The sequence below is a fragment of the Octodon degus genome, unplaced genomic scaffold, assembly GCF_000260255.1.
Source record: "Octodon degus isolate 3935 unplaced genomic scaffold, OctDeg1.0 scaffold00008, whole genome shotgun sequence".
Classification (NCBI taxonomy): domain Eukaryota; kingdom Metazoa; phylum Chordata; class Mammalia; order Rodentia; family Octodontidae; genus Octodon; species Octodon degus.
The window spans coordinates 8359483-8381611 of record NW_004524584.1 but is presented as its reverse complement, the minus strand read 5'-3'; the positions used below and the strand labels follow the sequence as shown (position 1 = coordinate 8381611).

Below are 22129 nucleotides of genomic sequence, written 5' to 3'. Positions count from 1 at the left end.
TAGACTGATTCCAACTACTGTTCCCTTCCCTTTTCTATTCTGAATAAGATATGGCATCCTGCTGTGGTTTAGGATGGGGTGCTGCCCTGTGAGTTGTCTCCTCCTGAAATGGTGTGGGACTCAGGAGCTATCAAAAGACAATGGTATAGCAGAACAAGGGAGCCAGATAGAGGAGATTTCTCTGGTACGATGAAAGTACCAGAGCTCATCCTTAAAGAATTACTAACCTTGGAGATATTGTTGGGTAAGTGATGAAGTATAATTTTTATTTTGATGACAGTAATAGATAACATTTTTGGTACCATACACTGTTATAAACACATTAAATATATTATCTCATTCATTTTCATAGCTATACAATGAGATATAAGAACTAGTACTATTTGCATTTCACAGATGAGAACTGGAGGCATATGGAAGTTCAGGTAGTCACAGACCTGCGGGGGTGAAGGTAGTTGAGACTAACTCATTTAGTAAGGGAGCAGTAGTAAAAGGGGCAGGGGGTCTGTCCAGGACCTTGTGCTTGCGAGTAGTGGGGCTGCAGTTGCCCTGCAGGAACCTGGCCACATAACTCATGAATCTTCTTATGATCTGTGCCTTTCAGGAATAAAAGCATTACTTATTTGCTTTCTTTTTTATCTAATTCTGCAACTTATAAAACTAAACCATTTTCAAATGTTATACAAGGTCAATGAAAATTTAGAGGAAGAGTCGAGAGACTCTTTATTGAACTTCCCAGTGTAAAATGAGTTGTTTTTATTCTTTTTTTCCATTTCCTCCACCTTATAGCCTCAAGAAAGTGATTGATATCTGAAGGATAATTTATTTCTCTGCCACCAAAGGTATTGCCCACTGTGGTGCTTATTTATATCCTTATTTTACTTTTATAGTAGAGAAAACCTGTACAATGCATAAACACAGTGAGAGAGGAACAATGAAACAGGTCTCTGATTCTCAGTCAGAGGCTGCAAGAAGAGATGGGAATAAGATTGAGTTATAAGAATTTCCCTTTTCCCTTCCTATTTATAGTGCATATCACTACATTCTCATGGGTTTTTAATCTATTCAATATGTTAGAATCAGTTATAGACATTATTTGGATCAAATTTGATCGCTGGAAGTTTTATCAGTGCGATTCTGTGTCCTTTTGACATAACCCTATTAGTCTGACTTTTCTTATTTTCAGAGGCAAGAAGATGTTTCAATATGGTATCATATTGTACTTCCCTGGTAGATTTTTATTTTTTGAAATAATTGCTTTTACTGTTTTTCTTTTGTAGAAGAATAAAAGGAATAGTTTTGATTGGATGGATGTAAGTGTTCCTTGCAAAAACTTGAAAGCTTTTAGTTCAATCAATATGCCATTTGGGATTAAAAAAAATTCACCCTTCAAGGGCATTATTTTTAGTGTGAAGCCTTATTTTGGAAATGGAATTTATGTTTTCTAAATCAAGAGTCTGTATTTTCTACTAATTTTATCTTTTCTCTTGTTAAACTTTTCCACTAATTTCTCTCTTTTGACTGCTGAGCCATATTTAAAAAAAGAAGCACTGATATTGATATTGCTTACTGTAGCGATTTCATATAAAAAGGAGTGGGGACTATCCTCAGACATGACCTTGTTCAGACTGTGGGGAGGAGGATCCCATGTGCAGAGGGTGGCTGTCCGTGGCTTTCTCCATTCTCTGAGTTCAGAGGGTTGCTCTCCCTCTGCACCCCAAATTCAGTCTATCTATCTGGATAGAAGAAAAAACAGCTCCCTTCAGCTCTAGGTATCCCTGGAGTCACCTTTTCTTAATCTCTGAAGCACTTAAGTCTTTATTGGTTTTTTTTTTTTTTTCTTATTAATGGTTATTTACCTTTACAGTGAGGCAGAAACCTACCCTTGTAAATTTGAAGGTTAAGTGAAAGCTACTCAGTGTAAGCAGAGAAACAGGTAATAGCAAAGGTTCACCAGTTGCAGACTTTCTATCACATTATACTTATTTACACATTTTCTCCATCCGCTTTTTGTTTCTGTAACTGAGTACCATAGACTGAGTAATTTTTAAAGAATAGAGGTTTCTTTGCCTTGCAGTTCCGGAAGCTTGGAAGCATCCTGTGAGCATCCTCGTGCCGCAGCAGCATGACTGACCTGGAGCGCCATGTGGTGAGGCAGCAGCATGCTTCAGCTCATCCAGGTCTGCTGTCGTGGACTCACTTAACCCAGCACACCCTCCAGAGGCACTGCAGAAAAACACCACTAAGATTTGGGGAATCAAGTTTCCACCTACTTTTTGGTGAAGATAAATGAGACCACAGCACACATGCAAGATACATGTCTACCTCATTTAGTAATTTTTTGAACATTGATAAATACAAGACGAATACCCAAATTGCATAAAATAATTGAATAGTTTACTGAACTTCTGATATGGGCAGTATTTTCAACTCTGTCTGTCTGAAACAGGCTTTTCTGGCCTGTTAGATGAGCCACACTCATGGAGAGCAGGACACAGCCCTGATTTCACAGATGCTGCTGCCGCCTGCCCCACTGCCAGAGGTCACCTGGGAAAGAGAGGGGACATTTCATTTAGCTAAATTAGCATTACAGCCCAAAAGTCAGGAGGAGACCTTATTATCAGAAGATAAGCTCTTTGAACTTTACAGTTTGGTGGACATTGCTGTGCATTAGCCACACAATTCCATATCCTAGTTCTGTAGCTATGAAAGATCCATTTGCTTTGTTATTTTTAAGTTACAAGATAATTTGAAAAATGCAGATATTTAGAGATTCTTGTACTTGTCCCACACCTAATTTGTAAAAGTAAATTTAAAATGTCATGAATCTGTGGAGAGGAGTGTTTAAGCTTAGGTTTGGGTCTGCTTGGCTTTCTCTATGGATAGTCATCAGCAATTGAGCATATCCCTGATAGCAGTACACAAGGCTCTACCCAGTCTTCCTGGGCCCCTTCCTCATTGTACTTACTATAGTCTACAGCTATGAATGCGTTGTGCCTCTTAATGACCTGCTCCATACTCTGCAGGCTTCTGGGTTGGGGAGAAACCAGATGAGCTATGAATGCTACTATAGGAAATCCTTTGTCCCTTACTATCTCACAGTTAGGAAGCTTTCTTGCCCTGCTCTCTTTAACTGTGGCATCCTTGTAGGACAAGCCTTCTGGAACAATCTCCCAGGCTCTTTGCCTTATAGTCACAGGTGGCTTGTAGCTTGTTCTGTTGCCCCCACCCACCCTTGAGAGGTCAGACTCTTATCTTTCGCTAGCTTGGGGTTAAACAAGAGGCTTTCTTTTTTTGTTCTTTCTGCTTATGTTTTCTTGCTTGTTTTTGTTTAAGGCTGGTCCTTTAAAAGTGTCACAAAGCTGTGGCATTATGACAGCCCTTGGAATTATGGTTTGGGATCAGGTGATAGGTAGGCAAGAAAAACAAAAACAAGACAAAATAAACAGAAGGCAAAGCTATTGCTCTTCTCTCTAGTTGCAGCTACTACACACAGTGGACAGATGACCCCTCTGGTTTCAAGGAAGGAATATGGCTATGGTCCTCATTCTCTAGCTACTTGGAGTCCTGTTAGAGAAGGCCTAGCATAGTTAACTTGAAATGCCAGGGACCTGACAAGCATGCCCCAGGACAGGCATTTGGGATGTGAGAGTGACAGAAGGGCAGGAAAAGCTTTGTAGAGGTGGTAGAATGTGAGGTCTTCAGTTCAGCCTGTACAAATGAGAGGATGTGTAAAATTAGAGAGGAAGGCCTTAATAGAGGAGATGAAGAGCTAGGAAGGGAATGTGAAGGATATAGTTGAAGAAACTGATTAGGAAAATAAAGTAGAAAGAGGGTAAGACAAAATATTAGTGGGGTGGTTGAGAAGGATTAACTATTTATCATCCATAGATGACAGTAAGTGGCAGTGTAAGGGATTCAGAGGTAAGAAAGACTGCTGTGATTGAAGGCCACGTGAGATTAGCCGTGTTTGGGAGCAGGGTGATGCCGAGAAGAGGGTCACTGTGGGATAAGGTTGTTGCTGGGCTGCTCTTCTCAGCAGCAACGTTTAGGTCACCCTGGGTTCCCCTCCCAAACCAATTCTAATTGATTTCTATAGGTCCATGTTAGTAGCTCATCACACATAGAGGGGTTTTTGAGTGATTCATGTACAAAACAGTACATTTGTATTGAATTCAAGTGTTTAACTTGGCATAAATATAGGCATTAACAACTTTTCAAAGTCATTAAGAACCGCTTGCAAGATTGACTCTCAGAGCTGTGGCATTGCTCTTGAATATTTTGACAGCTTTGGCATTGTTGGGGACCAACAAAGGAAGCTTACTCTGTTATTAAGACTGACTGAGCTATGGCCATAGATGACACATGCAGTTGTTCAGTGCCAGGAGCCCTGGTTACTGCACATTGATGCATAGCAGAGTCACCACTGGAGAGACATCAGGTGTTTGACCAGTTTACTTTCTGTAACTTTTCTAAAATTTTAGCATTTCTTCATATTTACTTTCTTTGTTCTTTTAAATAAAATACATACGGATCTTATAACTTAAAGGCTGGCAAGATAGCTTAGCAGACTAAGCACCTGGTTAGGCAAGCGCAGGGATTGGGTTTCATCCCTGGCACCACATGCCGCACCGGCCCCGCCCCTGGGCGTACTGAGCTGGCCACCAAGACCAAGCATGGTGGTGCATGCCTGTAATCCCAGCACGGGGGAGACTGAAAACAGGAGGATCACTGAGTCCAAGCTGCATAAGGAGACCCTGTACCAAATATATTAAAAAAAGAATCTTATGCTATAATCAACTTTCTGTTTTTTAAAGAATACAAAATAGTAATAAAAAAACAGCATTAGACATGATACAAAATTTCAGTAGACAAAGTAATGGAAATTCAACAGTGATTGCTGTATTATACAATGTTATCTTCAAATTAGTTGTTTAGGTTACCAAATATAAACATGCAAAATTGGTTTCAAAACAACAAAAAAGTTATAAGAAATTAAAAAGAAAAAAATAATAAAAGGAAAAAAATTTAATCATTAACTGCTCCTTTCAAAAGACCAGCAGAAATAATTAATTTGTTGAGACAAGTGACTGCTATATTGCCCAGGCTGGTCTTAAACTCCTATAGGCAAGTAATCCTTCTGTCTTAACTTCTCAATAGCAGGGATTATAGGCATGCACCACCATACCTGGCTAAGTTTTGGTAGCTTCTTTTGGGTCACTGTAAACTAAATAAATGCATCTCCTGGGCTTATTCTTATTCTTATTATTATTTTTTTTTTTGGTGTGTGGTATTACAGACCAAACCCACAGGTACTTTACCACTGAACTATGTGCCTGAATTTTATTTTTCTTCTAAAAATTTTATAATTTTGAGATGAGGTCTTGATAAATTATATGAGTTTAACTTGAACTTGTGATCCTCCTGCTTCAGCCTCCCAAAGTCCTGGAATTATAGGTATGAAATACTATGGCCAGCTCCTCAAGAACTCTTTTGGTACTGGTCAGTGAGTTTGGTGACATCAGTATACCTTGTCATTTTATGTGGATAGTGACCAAATAGACAGTGGACCTGACAAGGAAAGGGAGAGGAGCAGCTCAGAAGTGGGAGAGAGGCTGGCTTACTGATGTCTATATTCTTTAATGCCAGATTTGTACCAGACCATGTGGTTCAGAGGTACAAGCTATCTTTTCTTGACTTTCAGAAAATAATGCTGATGGTACGGTTGAAAATCTGATGCATTCATAGTCTGACTTGCTGAGGGTCCGTCTGACTATCTTAGATAGATGCAAGTGGATTTGTTTGCTGACTGCATACCAGCATTTGGTAAAAGTTACAAATTCATTTGACAGTTTAGTGTGTGTTTGGTATATAGAATTACTTCAAAAGTCTACAAAAATGAAAAGCTCAATTCAGAGAATTTAGAGGTAAATACTTACTGTCAGCTTTATGAATTAAAAATACCAGCATATGAAAATGAGTCCAGCAATAATGAATAGTGGCAGGAATGGCAGCTGATGGCCAGTGGGACTTAGAGGCGTGTTGCTGAAAGCCCAGGGAGCCTGTAGCAAGTGATTACCTATAAAATGAGGCATTGCCTATGAGAGAGATCCTTGCTTTAGAATCTGTAGATTCTCACCCACTAAACAAAACAAGATATAATAGAATTAACAGAATTTCCCTGGAGTCCTTCATATAAACTCCCTGAAGCAAGCAAATGATTGGGAGTGAGCATTTTCAAATGGTCTGGTATTTCAAAGCATTGATGGAGGTCTCCTGCTCGATAACTATGAACAGTTCCTCTTTAATTTTAAAGGGAAATGTTGCGCACGTTCTGTCTTCTCAGAGCCCAGTACATAGTGGGAAGGTCTCTCAACCATCACTTCCTTCCTGTCTCAGCTATGGACAGTGTGCCTGTTATTTCCCACCATGTGAAGAAATGGTGTACTTACACGTTGTCCAATAGAGTTTCAGAAGTTAATGAATTCCCATTTTTATATTGGTTCTGTAGGAAATGGCTAAGTTGTGTTGTTGGCATGTGAAGAGGCAATCTTCCATAAATCACATCCAGGGAAATTCATTTGGTAACAGCTTGGATTTTTCTTCTGGTATCATTTATATGTATATATGGATGTATCTTTTTATTTTATAAAGCTAGGATCATATTATATGTAAGAATTTATTTCCTACATTTTCACACATCATGTAATGTACCATCTCACTAGTCTTTGAAAATATATATATTTTTAGTATTTATTCATAATCTTTTATTAAATAGTTTTCTGTTTTGTACTTTTATAAAAATGTCAATCATCTTTGTACATTAAGCTCATGTTTGCATACTTTTTAAAGTAAATTAGGATAAGTACAATTACTGTTTTAAATATACATATTCTTAATAAACATTGCCAGACTACTTACCAAAAACTGATTACAATTTATATTTCCTCTTGACAGAGTATGTTAGAATGTTCCATTGTGCTCTTCCAAAACCTTTATTGTTAAAATATTGTTTTTTATATTCACAGATAAAGTATAACACTTATTTTAATTTTATTTCCATGACATCTTAAGAAAACGAGGTTTTCTGTATAGGTATATGATATACTTAAAGTTGTTTTGACTTACTCTTTACCCTACAAAGCAATCATCTCAACAGACAGGCTTCCCTCATGAGCATGAGCATTGTGGTCTTGGTTTATAACTAACCACAAAGCTGACAAAGGGACAGCCATTCTTACAGATGTGTTGATTGGATCGATCAGTGGCTTTTATGTCTACTTAATGCATGTCTATAACTTTCTGTCCTTTATTACTTCTTCCCTGACATTAATTATGGGGCATACTATGGTTTAGTAAATCAATGGGAAAACTTATCTGGTGGATGGAATAGTTTTTCTTATGAATTTGCAAATTTGTTAGTATCATACATTAAAACCATAATTTCTGTCAAGTTAAATACAAACCTCTACTTACTTGGCAGCTGTCTATTCAAATTATTAGCCTGAGAAAGGCTGAAAAGTCATGCAGTTTCTTTTCTGCCATAGGCAAAGTGTAAGTGGATTAAACTGGGAGGGATACCACATACTTTACATTTCTCCACTGCCTCTTTCAGGGAAGTTTATGGTTTGCCTAATGGTGGAAAATTAACTGATGCTCAAGTCCAAATGCTGGACCCCTCACTCACAATGTTTTTATGTTTGATTTTTCTCTTATATGAGGGCACAAAAGTGATGTACATTCACTAGAAAAGACATTTTGAGTTTTATTTTTTTCCTGGTACAGAAACATATGGTGTGGTACTCTTGTGATGCAGCAGAGAAGCAGCGAATTATGGCTCCCAGTTGTGTGACCCCCCCTGGGGAAACAATGGATGCTGTGCCATGGACTGTGCTGCTGAGCTATGATGTTCCGTAGGTTAGGTATATTAAATGCATTTCGGCTTCCATTGTTTTAAGTGAGTGATGGGTTTGTCAGGATGTTGCCCCATGGTAAGTGGAGAAGCATTTGGAGACTTGTAAAAACTTATCATGCTTACGTAAGAACCATAAAGTTTCACGCTTCTTCGGATCTCCCTAGAGCACATACATTATTTGGTGCTTGAGTACTTGGAGCGTCATAATTTCAAGCTTTTACCTTGGGAAGGAGCATGCAGTTTTCCTTTCCCTGCTTGCTACACTGGAGCAGTCTGCTCTGTAGTAGGAAGGTAATGGAGGTAAGCCAGTGGGAATAGATGCATCATATGAGCTTTGAATTTATAAACAACTGGGACATATAGATAAAGGTGTAGACATAGATGCAGATGTAGACATAGACATAGCTGTAGACATAGCTATAAATAGATGTCAGACTTGTCTTTTTCATGTCCAGGTTGACAATAAACAGGCTGGCAAATGGAGCATATTTCTGGAACATTCTTGGCATTGATTAGACAGCGTACACAGAGTGATATGAAACATCTCCAGGTTTTCCCAAACTCCAGGGTTTTGTAACTGCAGCTGTTGTTTTCCGCTGGGCTATTTTATCTAACTGGTATTTAATAATTTTCTTAGGGTCAAATTTCAAGTTTAAGGAGCTGGAGGTATACCTTGAGGAGAGCACATGCTTGGCTTATGCAGGTGCGTTGGTTTGATCCTCAGAACCAAGAAAAGTATTACTATGTTTTAGTTACTAAATTTAAAATATATTAAAATATTATGTAGTTCACTTCTTAGAATTTTAATTTTTTTTCCTCTATAATTCAACAACTATGACACAGTGGCAATAGTATTACTTTACCATATTCTCTTCCAAAATAATCCTATATTATGCCACAAACAGAACTAACAGTGTTTACTTGCTTACACATTTTTAAAAATTTGATTTTATAAAATAAAACTGTATTAAGTATATAACTTGGATTTTTCTTCTTGATATTCAATACTAAAGGACTTTCCTCAGTATAGACTTGATAACATTAATAGCAATAAAATAATATTCTATCAGATGAACATAACTACTTAACTTTTCTGTTATAGGATGTATCCATAGTCTCTAATTCTTTTGTTTATATTATAATGTATTTATTCATAGAAGCTACAAATCAGACTATATTTATATAATATTATGTTCAATCATAGATGCATCAAATATTTACAGTTGAAAAGCAGATTTATAAAGTGCCTGCAAGCAGGCGCAGGGGCCGGGAGTTGAGATGGCAATTGAGACTGGGTGTGGTGGCATATGCCTGTAATCCCAGCTCTTGGGTGGCTGCAACAGGTGGATCACTACAAGTCTGATCTAGTAGTGAGACCCTGAACATCCTGTAGACCCTTCCCTAAAATACAGGAAAGAAAAAAAAGCAGATTTAAATGGGGAAAGTAGCATAAGGCTATGTAATTGTCTAAAATAGTTTAGCCATTGCTTAAAAGTTACCCTGTCATGTCAGTGGCTTAGAATTTAAAAAAAAAATCCCATTTTTAATATTGTACATTTGTAGGTAAAGGTTTAAAAGGTTAGAACTGAAGCCCTACCTGAGAATGGGAGCTGAAACCGTCCCTGCTTAAGGCTCCAGCTTTAGGGTGGAGCTCTCTTGGGAGGAAAGGGTGGAAGCCTCTTCCCACCTGGCTAGTTTCTGTATCCTAGGTGGGCATGCAGAAGGTACAGAGGGAGACGGCTTGAGTTGGTAGTATAGTGGTGAGCATAGCTGCCTTCCAGAGGGAGACGGCTTGTTTCTAGCATTGTTTGTCTGTCATTACTGTATGTATGATCTTGAGCAAGTTGCTTTGTTTCTCTGGACTACTTCCATTTTACATAAAAACAGAAGCATTACATCAAATAATGTCTAGGATAATTCCCAATATCCTCTAATTCTCAGATTCGTAGATGTCCTGTCTGCTCACAAGCACTCTTGAGTAGCCTAGAATTTTAAGAAATTAATATGACTTATTGGGTGGAAGAAATTTAATTCTGATGGGAACTAAAATTTTTCCAGCATGGGTGAATATTAGGCCCAATGTTTGACATTACTTTATCACATAGTCATGCCAGTCGTGGTGTTTCTTGCTTTCTGTTAATGCAATATATCTTTATTGGTTGGAAACCCAGCTATAAGTAGAAATGCTTATGGATCATTGAAAGCTCAAATAATGTCTTGGTGGATGGCTGTAACTTTTTTTTGCTGGTGCTATTTTTTCCTGCTGAGAAGTCAGTCCCTGGCCATCCAGAAACCTGTTATTTGCATTTGTAACAATAGCAATGAGAGTAGGGGTGTGGATGCATGAAGCAGCCACCTGGTTAACAAGACCGCTGTGCTCTAGTTCATTGGCCAGCCCCTCTATCAATGACTAAGATTATAGTTCAGCTCTTTAGTTCTTTGTTTCCAAAGGGAATTTTGTTCATGGTGTGTAAATATTCAGGTTTGTGTTTCTTCACCTTCTTATAACCTGTATCCTTCCTGAAAAACTAGTGTGAGTCATTATTTTTTCTACCTTATTTACTCCATTCTTGTGTACATTAGGTGAGTATACACACACACACACACACACACACACACACGCACACACACACACACCTCGTACATGGTACTTATGGCCAGGTTCATAATTACTGTTAAAAATGGAAAGCATGCTAGATTCATTTATTTCAGGGCTACTCAATTATAGGCTCAGGTCAACCCCAACTAGCTCTATTGTCTTAAATTGTATATGAAAATCTTCTGGGGCTGGGGAGATAGTTCAGTAGAATAAGCACTTGCCTAGCATGCGCAAGGGCCTGTGTTCAATCCCTGGTTCCACCAAAAGAAAAAAGATCTTCTGTTTTGTCTTCTGTAAAATGAGGACTTTGACTGGAGAATCCCCATGATCCATAAAATTGTTCTTTTGGAAGAGTAAGGCCTAATGCATAAAATACATGTAGCCTGCGCCCTGGAAGAGTAAGATATGCTGCTGGCTTTAGTGTTCCCTCCTCTATTCTACATACCTTATTGACTCCTTCCATTATCTGGCATTAAGAGACTCCTGCTGCCTCCTGCTGGCCTCGCCCCTTCCTGCAGAAGGTTAGCAGTTGGATACCCTTTTCTCAGTTATCTCTCCCATTGTCTTGTTCATCTTCTAGCCATCATCCTTCAGTACTCAGGTTAGACTCCTTCTCCAGGAAGTCCACTGATTCCCCTCAGCCAGCCTTTATTCCTTTTAATTAACTTCCCATACCATTTATCCTGTTTCTTATTCCATGATAGTATTATTTCTTCCCTTGTATGTAAAAATATTTTCTTCTTTACTAGATTGGTGCCTGAATATATTCAGTGAATGAATAAATAAATGAGAGAGTATGTATTAATTCATTTTATTTCCACTTGATAATACACTGTTTAGTTCGAGACCCTCAATTGTCCCATAGTATAAAGGTACAATATATAAGTTCTGATTTTCTGATCCCTTCAAGACCTTTCTAGATAACTATTTCTGATTAGTTAATGAAGTTATTACTGGCTGATAGTCTGCTATGTTGCCACCAAAAAGGGAATTTATTTCAATAGCAGATTCCAAGGCAAGATTCTTTAGTGGTTGTCTTGGTTGCTTTACTCTCACTGCTGAGACGCAAAACCCAAAACTCAAAGTTGAAAGCAAAAAGGTTTATTTAGATCACGTTTTGTGGAGGTTTCAGTTCATCATCAGCTGTCTGTGAGGCAGTGTGGCATGGTGTAGGGGCAACAGTGCAGTGTGGTAGAAGACAGCAAAAGCAGCATGAGCGCAAGCTTCGTTTCCTCCCTAATGTACGAGAACACCCTCTCCCCCAGAGCAGTGTAGCATTCATACCCTCTCCATGCCCTCCTCCTACACTGGGTGAGGATATTTACAAAGTGAGAACTCTGCTCCCTGCACAATCTCTTAAACTTCTAAACTTCCCAAGTTGACACACTATACCAACCATTATAGTGGTGTACATTTCAGATACTGGACTAGAAGAGGGTATTGGATGTGTGGATGTGTGTAATTGGGAGCACTCTGCAGCCATACAGGTGACCACGTCTATGTGGAAAGCTGATCTGATTTATATGTGTTAACTTTTAAGTTATTAGGCAAAACAGAAATTCTCTGTGGAGCACGTGATAATTATAGCAAAACTGACAGCCATATGTCATTTCTTTATTCCCTTGTAAATATTCTCCCCATTTAACTAGTGTTGTAACTGTTGTTATCCAGGCCTTTAATCTGCTTTTCAAAAATCTGAGCATCCTCCAAAGAATAAAGATTATGTACCTTACCCTCTTCTGTAGACTCCTTCTAGAGCACTGACAACAGAGTTCACAGACTCTTATATATGTACTCTTGAGTTGGCAGTGCTGGTATTTTTTAATATGATATGGAACCCTGGAGACTATTAGGATCTCTCTGCTAATGAGCAACGCAGACTTTCTGTGTCTTCTGATTACATGCTGAAAGGCCTTATCTCATCCAGGCATTCAATCATGGTGGTTCTGCCTCACCCGCCACCATGCCTTGTGCCTTTCTTACATGCATATTGAATAGCAAAGAGCAATGCAAATTCTGAAGTCCTCCTTGTGTGTGTCTCTATTACGGTTTGTATCTAGTTTTCACCTCAAAGCCTCATAAAGTCATTGGTGCCTTGATTAATTCATGATCCAATGTGGGAATTGTGGGTGTGATGTTACACCCACCCTAGGGTGGGTAATCTGCATATAATGTAAGGAAAGGAGAGAGGCTTGCTAGCTGCTGAGGCCTCTGCTGCTCCCTTTGCTCTTTGCTGTTTTCTGCTGCCGTGAATGGCTGCCCTCTTCCATGTGCTGCTGTGCCTTGGAGCTGGCCAAGTATGGAATAAAACCTCTCCTGTGAGCTAAATAAATCTTTCCTTCATTAATTTTGAGTGTTGGGTATTTTGTCCCAGCAACGAGAGAAAAGTAACTGAGAAAGTCTCTTACTCTCATTTAATTCAGTCACTGTGCAGTTTTCTGTGGGTTGTATTTACTACATTCTAGAGGACCAAGTATAGCTAACTAATTTGATACAGTGTCCAACAGAGTATCATGAGTGAACTAACACTGAATAAATGCATTGTTCTGAGAAAATGGAGGTTTGAGAATGTAACAGCCAAGAAACCAGGATAATACTAGACACCTACCTGGAGCAGTTGCCCCAACAGTAAATATCTAGATGTCTTGGTGGAAGACAGCCATTTGCTTATGTTCCACAAGTGTCTCTTCTTTTGTTTGCTGTGTTGGAAGCATTTTGTATAAGTGGGTTAAATTTGACTGAGACAAGTTAAATTGGTCTTTCCACTAATGCTGAAATTCTGTAGAGGCCATAACCATGAGTCATTGTAGGAGGAGATAACAGTCTTTGATGTGTCTTTAGAGTGCTGAGTGTTTAAAAAGGCAGGCACACAAGGTTAATAGCATGGTATCTGTGGTATTTGGTATTTAAAGGATCAAATTAAACATCTTTCATTCAAAGAAAAATCTTAACAATGTTCCCTAGTAGTTAATGTATTCCAAGTACACTTGAGACTTAAGTAGACAAGTATGAAAGGAGTAGATTTTCATGGTTTAGATTTCTGATGGCAAAACATAGCCCTTTTCTCATATCTTACTTTTCTTACTGTGGCAATTCTAGGAGGTGTTTATTAGGTGGGTCTGGGCTACAAAAAGGAATTTATAGTAGCCTGGCCCTGGTCCTTTTATGAAGTCAGTGAGTAAATTTTTTTAAAAAAATATAATTGGCATAGGGTCTCTCTACTTAGCTCAGACTCATAGTGATCCTCCTGTTTTCGGCCTCCCCAGCCCTGGGATTACAGGCATGTGCCACCACACCTGGTCTCTATGGCTGGCTCAGCATGCCCCAGGGCGGGCTGGTGAAGCATGTGGTACCAGGGATCAAACTCTGGTACCTGCACTTCCCTAAGCAGGTGCTTAGTTCACTGAGCTATCTTGCAGGCCCAGTGAGTTGATTTTTAGTTTCAGGCTGTCTGCATGTTCATAACCCCTATGCTACAACCTGTCATTTTTTTGAAAGAACTAGAAAAATAACACTGCAGATATTTGAAAGGATCAAATTATAAAATATTGCATACTTTATAAAAATTCTTTCTTTCAACAGTAAGATAATTTCTCCATTGTATGAACTAAACAATCCAATAACATAAGTGAAGTCACTTTGAAAATTTGTATTTTATGTTTTTGTACATTTATAAATTTATTATATTATTCTCTGTTGTTTGCCTTTAGTAACCAGCGCAACATTTATTTTTAACTTCCAACCCTTAAGCATGGCTCAGTGTGGAAAGATGATGTAGCTGTGTGGTTAAAATACAAATCCTGGAGTCATGGTATCTGGGTTTAAATCTTGGCCCTAACTCTTGCTTTGAACCAAGGTAAGTGACCATGTCTCTTGAACTGAGGAAAAGCAGAAGTCTCCAGCCTACCAGAGAGACTTCTGCAGGCTGAGCATGTCCTGCTTGACCTGGGTGTTAGTGAGCATATCTTTCAGGGAAAATAAAGAAAATTTGTTAATCAGGAGTTGATCCAGTGGAAGTCAGTGAAAGGTGTTGTTACAAGTCAGGCCCTTACTTTTCTTACTGTCATCTATGCAAACTACTTAGAAATGCTTGGCACACAGTGTGCCTGCAATATATGTAATGGCTGCTCTCGGCTTTTTTGAAATTAAAGAATTCATAGAAGTGACTCTATAGGCAATATAATCACACAAGAATTAATTAAAATGCTTCTTTAGGTGCATCATCTCTTTCATACACATCCAGCAAGGAATTCAGGTTCTCGACTCTATCATTTGGAGCTTTTTAAAAACTTCTCACAGCCTTGATTTCTGTACATGTGAACTGTGGTGATGATAAGGCAAGCCTCAGAGGTCATTTTAAATATTAAATCATGGGATGCATGTAAAGTATGGGTTGTTACAAATATTAACTGCCTAATAAATATCATTTGATTTTTTTTTTTTTTTTTTCGGGACTGGAGATTGAACTCAGGCCCTTGCGCTTGCTGGGCAAGCACTTATTCTACTAAGCCATCTCCCCAGCCCCTAAATATCATTTAATTTTTAATAGTTTTAATTCAGCCACAGATTTAAATATGCCAAATGAACTTTGTCTATAGCTGAACCATTCTCATCTCTTTCACTCCTATTTCCATTGATGGCACAAATCTAAATCTTTCCAATTTATGCTCAGTCCACTCAGTAGACTTTGCTTTCTACTTCTCCCTTAGGGTCAGGTTCTGGGAAATAGGTGTTGTCCTGATGTTGGGAGCACTTTCACTTAGATTCAGGGTCCCAGAGATTTCTGACTAGCCCTCTTAATTGTGCAACCGAAAGTTTTTGTTCCCATTCTTTGGATGCTTTTTTTTTTTTTTTTTTCGGAACTGGGGATTGAACTCAGGCCCTTGCACTTGCCAGGCAAGTGCTTATTCCACTGAGCTATCTCCCCGGCCCCGACTCTTCGGATGCTTTTAGCATCCATTGAGGTCCCTCCGTCTGGAGAGCCCACAATCTGTGAGGTGGCCTCCACTTATTTCTGTGCTCATGCTGTGCAGTCCTAGCTCCTTTGTCTCTGAGCTGCTCTTTGAGCTGATGCTTTCCTAAATTTGCCAGTTACCTACTAGAATTTATGTGAAGTTTCTCATATACCTGAGGACTCATCCCCCACCCGCTGGGGTTGACTCTGAATGCAAATGGGAAGAGAAATGCTGTTTCCTTCTGGAAATCACATCAAATTGTAACTGCTACTGTTTGCTTTAGTTTTATATTGTTGCCACAACAAATTGTCACACAGTAGCTCAAAATGCCACAATTTATTATCTCACCTTTTGTAGGCCAGAGGTCTAGCTTGACTTGGATGACTTCTTTTCCTTGGATTTCATAACCACTAAAATCAAGGCCTGTTTGTAAGCTCCCTGAGTTAGTTGGCAGATTTTAGTTTCTCACCTTTAGGAATCAAATTCTTAACTTGTTTCTGTCTGTGTACTGGGGCTCAGTCTCAACTTCGAGAAACTCCTGAGTCCTTTTCTCCATCTGTGAAGCCAGAAGTGCTAAGTTGATTCCTTCTAAAGTTTTCAGTTTCTCCAACTTTTCCTTCTGTTGCTTCTTTCTTGTCTTTCTCTTTCAATGCATGCCTCTTACTGATTCTTCTACTTTATTCTACTTTTAAGGACTTAGTTGGTTATACTACATCTCTTCACACACTTTCTCTGCCTTAAAATCAGCTTGTTAATAATTCTCTTCCTTCTGTAAAATTCTGCACAGTAGCACCTAGATGAATAGATGAGTAGTTCATTGAATAACTGAAGCATAGAAAACTAGGTGTATGTGTGTTTTGGGGGTTGGGGAGGAATACATGCACCTTCGGAATCCTGCCCATTATGTTTATCCCAGAAGCCCCATGACAATCTACAGGTGAAGGGGTAAACTAGCTAGGCGTAGATCCCTCCGGAAAGCACTGCTTATGTTTAAAACCTCAGCTGTTGATACCCAAGTACTTTTAGAAACATGAAGCTATTTTCTCTGCAGTAGGCCTCCAGACACTGTATGTCTAGAACTGAAATTAACCTTCTTCTCCATTATAGATTGTATTTCCCACTGACAATTATGCAGAAAGACCTCTCTTTGTCTTTGTATGGTGATAAAAGGGTATAGGAGCTTCTAAAGACATGTCAGTTCAATTAATCAAATATTTTTTCACTGTTGTGCCCTCAAAGAGGAAGATTTTGTCCTCAAAGAATTTATAACCATAAATAAATACTTAAAATAAATGTGGGATGTTAAAAGACTGCGTGACCAAAAATTGCAGGATATGACTGAAAGAAAACTATGGTTAATGTTTTAAAATTTTGAAATCATTTCTTAAAGCAGAAAACACATTGCCACTAATCTCCCTCAAAATACTCCTAAGCACTTCAAACCCACTTACCCATCATATTTGCCACTCTAAAAGAGTTATGGAAGTCCTCTTTCATGAGTGTTTTTAGTTGTACTCTCTTGGCTGCTTGTATCTTCTAAATTGATTCAAAACATTTACTTTTCATGGTTATTTTGACTTTGGAGAAGTGATACACATGACATGATGCCACATGTGGTGAGTGAGTTTGATGAAGACACAGTGCAATGTCTTATGAGCCCACCTTTCTGTTGGATGGCACTTGACAGCAGCATTCCCCATGTTTTTTATCACAATACATTAAAAACACAAGGACTTCCTGAACTGCTTCAGAAAGTGGCACAAATGGTAGGATAGTATGTTTGATGTGTGTGTGTAGGGGGGTGGGTGTTTTGAGAAACATTAATGGGGCAGCATGTATCAGCCTCCCATGTGGCTTGCACAGTCCCCATGTACTGGTACTCACACCTTTGTGTGATCCCCTCCCACTATGTAGGGCTGGCCTGTATAACTAGTAGAATATTGCAGCAATGACAGTGTGTGTTTCTGAGCTTTGGTCATAATAAACATCACATCTTGCTTTTCTGGGCCTCTTGTTCTGAGGGAAGACTGCCGCTACTATCCTGAGGACACTCAAGCATCCCTTTGGGAAGGTGCATGAGGCAAGACCACATGAGAACTGTCTTAGAAGCAGAGCTTGCTTTCTCAGTCAAACTTTCAAACGATAGCTGTTCTGTACATTTCAGCTCTAACCCTATAGACACCCTGAGCTAGAACCACCCACTGAAGCTACTCTCAGATTCCTGCCTCACAGATGATATGTGATAATCACTGTTTGTTGTTTAAATCATTATATTTTGGGCTAATTTGTTTCACAGTAACAGATAGCTAATATAGCATGGGCTTCAAAAGAGCGAATAATTGTATTTAAAGTAATCGTACTTATAAACAGATTTTTTAAAACTTGCCTACCAGTCTAAAAGCCATATTTTTCATTGTGTGGGCATGATGGAGCAGTTGAAAGGTTTTAAGCAGTAGAGTGCTTGGGAAAAGACTATTGGAGAATCTCTTATTTATGGAGTATTTACAGATTAGCTTAATTCCATGGCTTTTGGGCCTGGAGAGCACCTGCTAAGGAACTAAATATCCTCCAGATACTTCTGCCTTATTTTTTAAAGCCTAAAAATTGGGGGTTGGGGAGGAATGCATGCACCTTCGGAATCCTGCCCATTATGTTTATCCTAGAAGCCCCATGTACTGTATCTGTCTTCTATTTAATTGTAGAAATCATGGGGTTTTTTCTAGTTTTTGTAGGGCTTCCTAACCTCAACATTTTCATAAGGCTACATGCCTGGGTGGAAGATTAAATGCCTTGTCCCAAGAGTGCCAGAGGTAAATCTATGGGTTTTCACCAGTATAGAGCATATACGATATATAAGCATGTGAAGCTTAACTTCCACCAAACACAGATGTATCATTGGCAAGTGTTCAGAAGGAAAACTGCGCTCTGGAGGCTCTGTTCTGAGGAAGTCCACTATAAAGGTGCTTAATTACCTACAACATCTTGCTGTCAGCTCAGTTGACAAAAGAGCTGTTACTCCTGATTGACTAAGATGCCCAGGAAGGATCCATTAACACAACCAGCATTTCTGAGGCCTTCTGGGCTTTGGAGGCCTCTGCCTGAACCGTGTCGGGGAGTAACCATGTCCTCTAAACCACAACCTTTTGGGAGAGTTACGGTTTATATTTAGATGACCCCTAAAGCTTCAGGCAGTCATAGGTGCAACTTTTTCAGAGGAGGCTGGGTGCAGAGTGTGTATGGTAGAATTAACGGTGTGTGTGCTATCCACCCCAGGGGTGGGTAACCTTGGGTACGGTATAACACAGAAAGGCTCACTGCCAGTCACTTGGAGCAGCTCACTCACTTGGTTTTGCTATCTTCTATGTGCCGTGAACTGTTTCTCCTGTGTGATGTCCTTCTGTCAGTGTCACCTTGCCATGGAGCCAACTGATTATGGACTGAAACCTCTGCAGACTGTGAGCCAAAATAAGCTTTTTCCTCCTTTCACTTTGGAAATCAGCGATTTTGTCTCAGCAGTGGGAGAAAAGTACTATGTGTGAATGGTTTCCTTTTAAGGAAAGTGAAATCCAAGTTTAGAATAGCTGGTATAAAGAACCCCACATGTTTGTGTTTTGTTTTGTTGACCCTTCTAACAGCTGGTGTTCTTCTATAGAAACTTTGTCTCTGAAATGACTTTTGGTTATCAACCTCTTGCAGGTGGGCACAGAGCCTGCCGTGCCTGAATGGCTCCCCTTGCAGTGCAAAGGCAGAATGGTACCGTGGTGGGAGCGGCAGTTGGAGAATCTAGAGCTGAAAAGGATCGCTCGCACGGTGCCAGTAACAGCTGTGTGACCTTGCAAGTTGTTGATTCCCCTGGATCACAGTTCTCTTGTCCACAAAGTGATGGAGGATTGGGATAGATGGTTACTAAGCTTCTTTCTATATAATGTTTCATGTTTTGTCATTCTTTTTGTGGAATAATATCTTCATCAAAATTGAAATGTCTCTGAGGAGAGTTTAGAGTGATGTGAAAGAGGAGGAGGACAGATATTACAATTGCAGATGTTCCTTGGAAGCTCTGTGCATTGTTATTAGACACAATAAATATCCATTTGCTGACTTAGTTTTCTAAGTTTCTGTGTGAGATGAGTATCCCTTTGTAAGAATTTCTAAGACTCTCTTAAAGAATATAGTGGAAGGGCCAGTGGGATAGCTCAGAGGACTTAGTGCCAGCTTAGGCAGGTGCAGGAACCGGAGTTTGATCCCTGGTACTGAATACCTCACTGGCCCTGCCTGCAAACATGCTGAGCCGGCCACCGAGTCTAGGCGTGGTGGCACACACATGTAATCCCAGGGCTGGGGAGGCTGAAAACAGGAGGAGCACTACAAACTTGAGCTGCATGGCAAGACCCTGTACCTAATACATTAAAATAAATAAATAAAAAGAATACAGTGCAAAAAAATTAGAAAGGTTACTATCAAGTATGACAGTGGTGCATAAAAAAGTGAAACTGTATCATAGGTATCATTTGGTGTATCTTATATTCTGTTTAGTAATTAATTTTAATCAATTATGATTTATAAGATCTTTTTAGCATACACATAAAATGGGCTACTTGGAAACTGCATTTTGTAGCTATTAAAGATTTTTTCTTTTTGAGATTGTAAGTGAAGGAAGGGATCCTTATAAAGCCCTTGAAGGACACTTGAAATCCACTAATTAATCACAAATTCTCTATTTTAGCATCCACTGGAATTGCTTCTTTACTAGGTTTCTTTTGCCTAGTTTTTTTTTTTTTTTTCCTTTCTGTAGAGGATCAGTGATGATGTGATCAAATGAGCCAGCACAAAAGGAAAAAACAAGAAAATCAAGGCGTCTACATCTTATGAGAGCTATATAAAATCAAACTCTAGTGCTTCTAGGATTAATTTAAGTGTGGAGTGCGGGAGGCAGGGGAGGTGGTAACCAGTCCAGCAGCTTGCCCTGATGGATCATGCAACAGCCTGAGACATGGCTGACAAGGGGGAAATCAGTGGGTGCTGGGTGTGTGGAAGAAAGCATTTTACACGAGTCTTTCCTCTGTGAACTCTGTTTATTCCAATATATTTTTTCATTTTTTTTTTGGTCATTCCTCTTATTCTAAGAGGATTGTGTTTCCCATTGCTTTCTGTCCATGCATCCTCCAATGCCACTTAAAAAGGATGTTTGTAACATTTCCAGTTGGGTCAGGCATTAATCAGTGGGCTAAGGAGGTAAGAGGCATTGCTGGGTGAGCAGTATCTTGCAGAAACATGGTCAAATGGTGATGTGAATACATCCCCAATCTAAGGTACAGATCATTATTGAGAGCATTTTGGGGTCCTTGAACTGCATCATACCTTATCTAAACTCTGGTGCGACATTCTGACTTGAAACAGATAGTGAAGCAAAATTCTATCTCGTAAATCATGGTTCTTAAGTGTGTGTGTGTGTGTGTGTGTGTGTGTGTGTGTATCAGAATCTACAGGAGGGTTCGTCATAACCTATCATCTGTTGCATCACCTGCCTTTGGAAGTTTTTAGTTGAGTAAGTGTGCAGGAGGGCCTAACGTGTACCTTGGTAATAAGGTCTCAAGTGCTAGTGACATTGGTATTGTTGGTCTAGGGACCACATTTTGAGAACTGCTGTCCTACGGTCTCTCCCCATATGGAAAGATTTAAATGAGGCAGTTCTGATACTTCTCAGTGTTATTGCTCTATTGACCCAGCTAATCTCAAACTAGTGTCCCTGGGTCTGCCGTCACGGGCCTCTGCTCATCTTCTGCCCTTCAGTAAGCGGTGCCTGAGACAGCTAAGGCGATGTCGGTGCTCTCGGGTGCTCATCCTGTCTGAATTGCTGAACCTAGTGTAAAACCAAAGATGCAGCGCAGAACTGGTGATTTTTACCTCAGCGAAATTTTCTCTTAATTTTGACAACAACTATCTCAGATGAAAACCATTCAATCTTTATTTATAAGAAACTGAAACTCAAGGGGTTTAAATTACTTGTCCAGAAAGTAAATAGAATAGCTGATACTTGAACCTAGGACTTGGGCTTCAGCCCCTGGTTTTTCTTCATGGTTGCCTTCTTTCTCCTGAAGTTTATTTTAAACTAAAGGTTTTCACCACTGTTTCTCCATTATGATAGCTCTCTTTAATTCAAGTGTGAATTATGACTTGGATATAATATGACATGTATTTATATATATGAATATATACTCATTTGCTTCAGTTTTAATATTCTGTATTTATTTTATCATTCTATGCAATATGCATCTTTGCAAGCTGTCCTAAAGCAGTTGGGGATAGATCAAGGTATATACATACATCCCCAAATATGGTTAGCAAATGCATATAGATATTGTTTGTTCATGCACAAGCTGGGTTTTCCTCCATGCCTTTCATTAAGTCTAAGAAAATGTCTGATAGCTAAGGAGCTATACTAGGTTTTATCTATCTATGCATTTGACTGTCAGTAAGAAAAATAGAAACTGCCTTGTCTTAATTTAATTGCCTAACCCAGTACCTCTGTGTAAAGGAGGAGATAGGGATATTCTTTAACTCTGGTGGGAAGCAGTTGACAGGTCTCTACTGACATATTCATCTGTTGGAAAAAAAAAAAGCCCTGAAGACCCTGAGTTCATACTACAATGAGGATTTGTA

At 39.2% G+C, this 22129-nt stretch overlaps 1 protein-coding gene across 8 annotated transcripts in view; it reads left to right on the top strand.

The window, feature by feature from the left end:
- Window positions 1-22129, top strand: part of Tmem108 (transmembrane protein 108) — a 352139-nt gene that overhangs the window by 62395 nt on the left and 267615 nt on the right. Inside the window, exon 1 of one of the 8 annotated variants that reach the window (XM_023706968.1) lies at window positions 177-244. The exons of the other annotated variants lie outside the window; for them this stretch is intronic. The gene's annotated coding sequence lies outside the window, so the exon portion shown is untranslated. Of the gene's footprint in view, window positions 1-176; window positions 245-22129 lie in introns of those variants that run through there. 8 annotated transcript variants of the gene reach the window in all.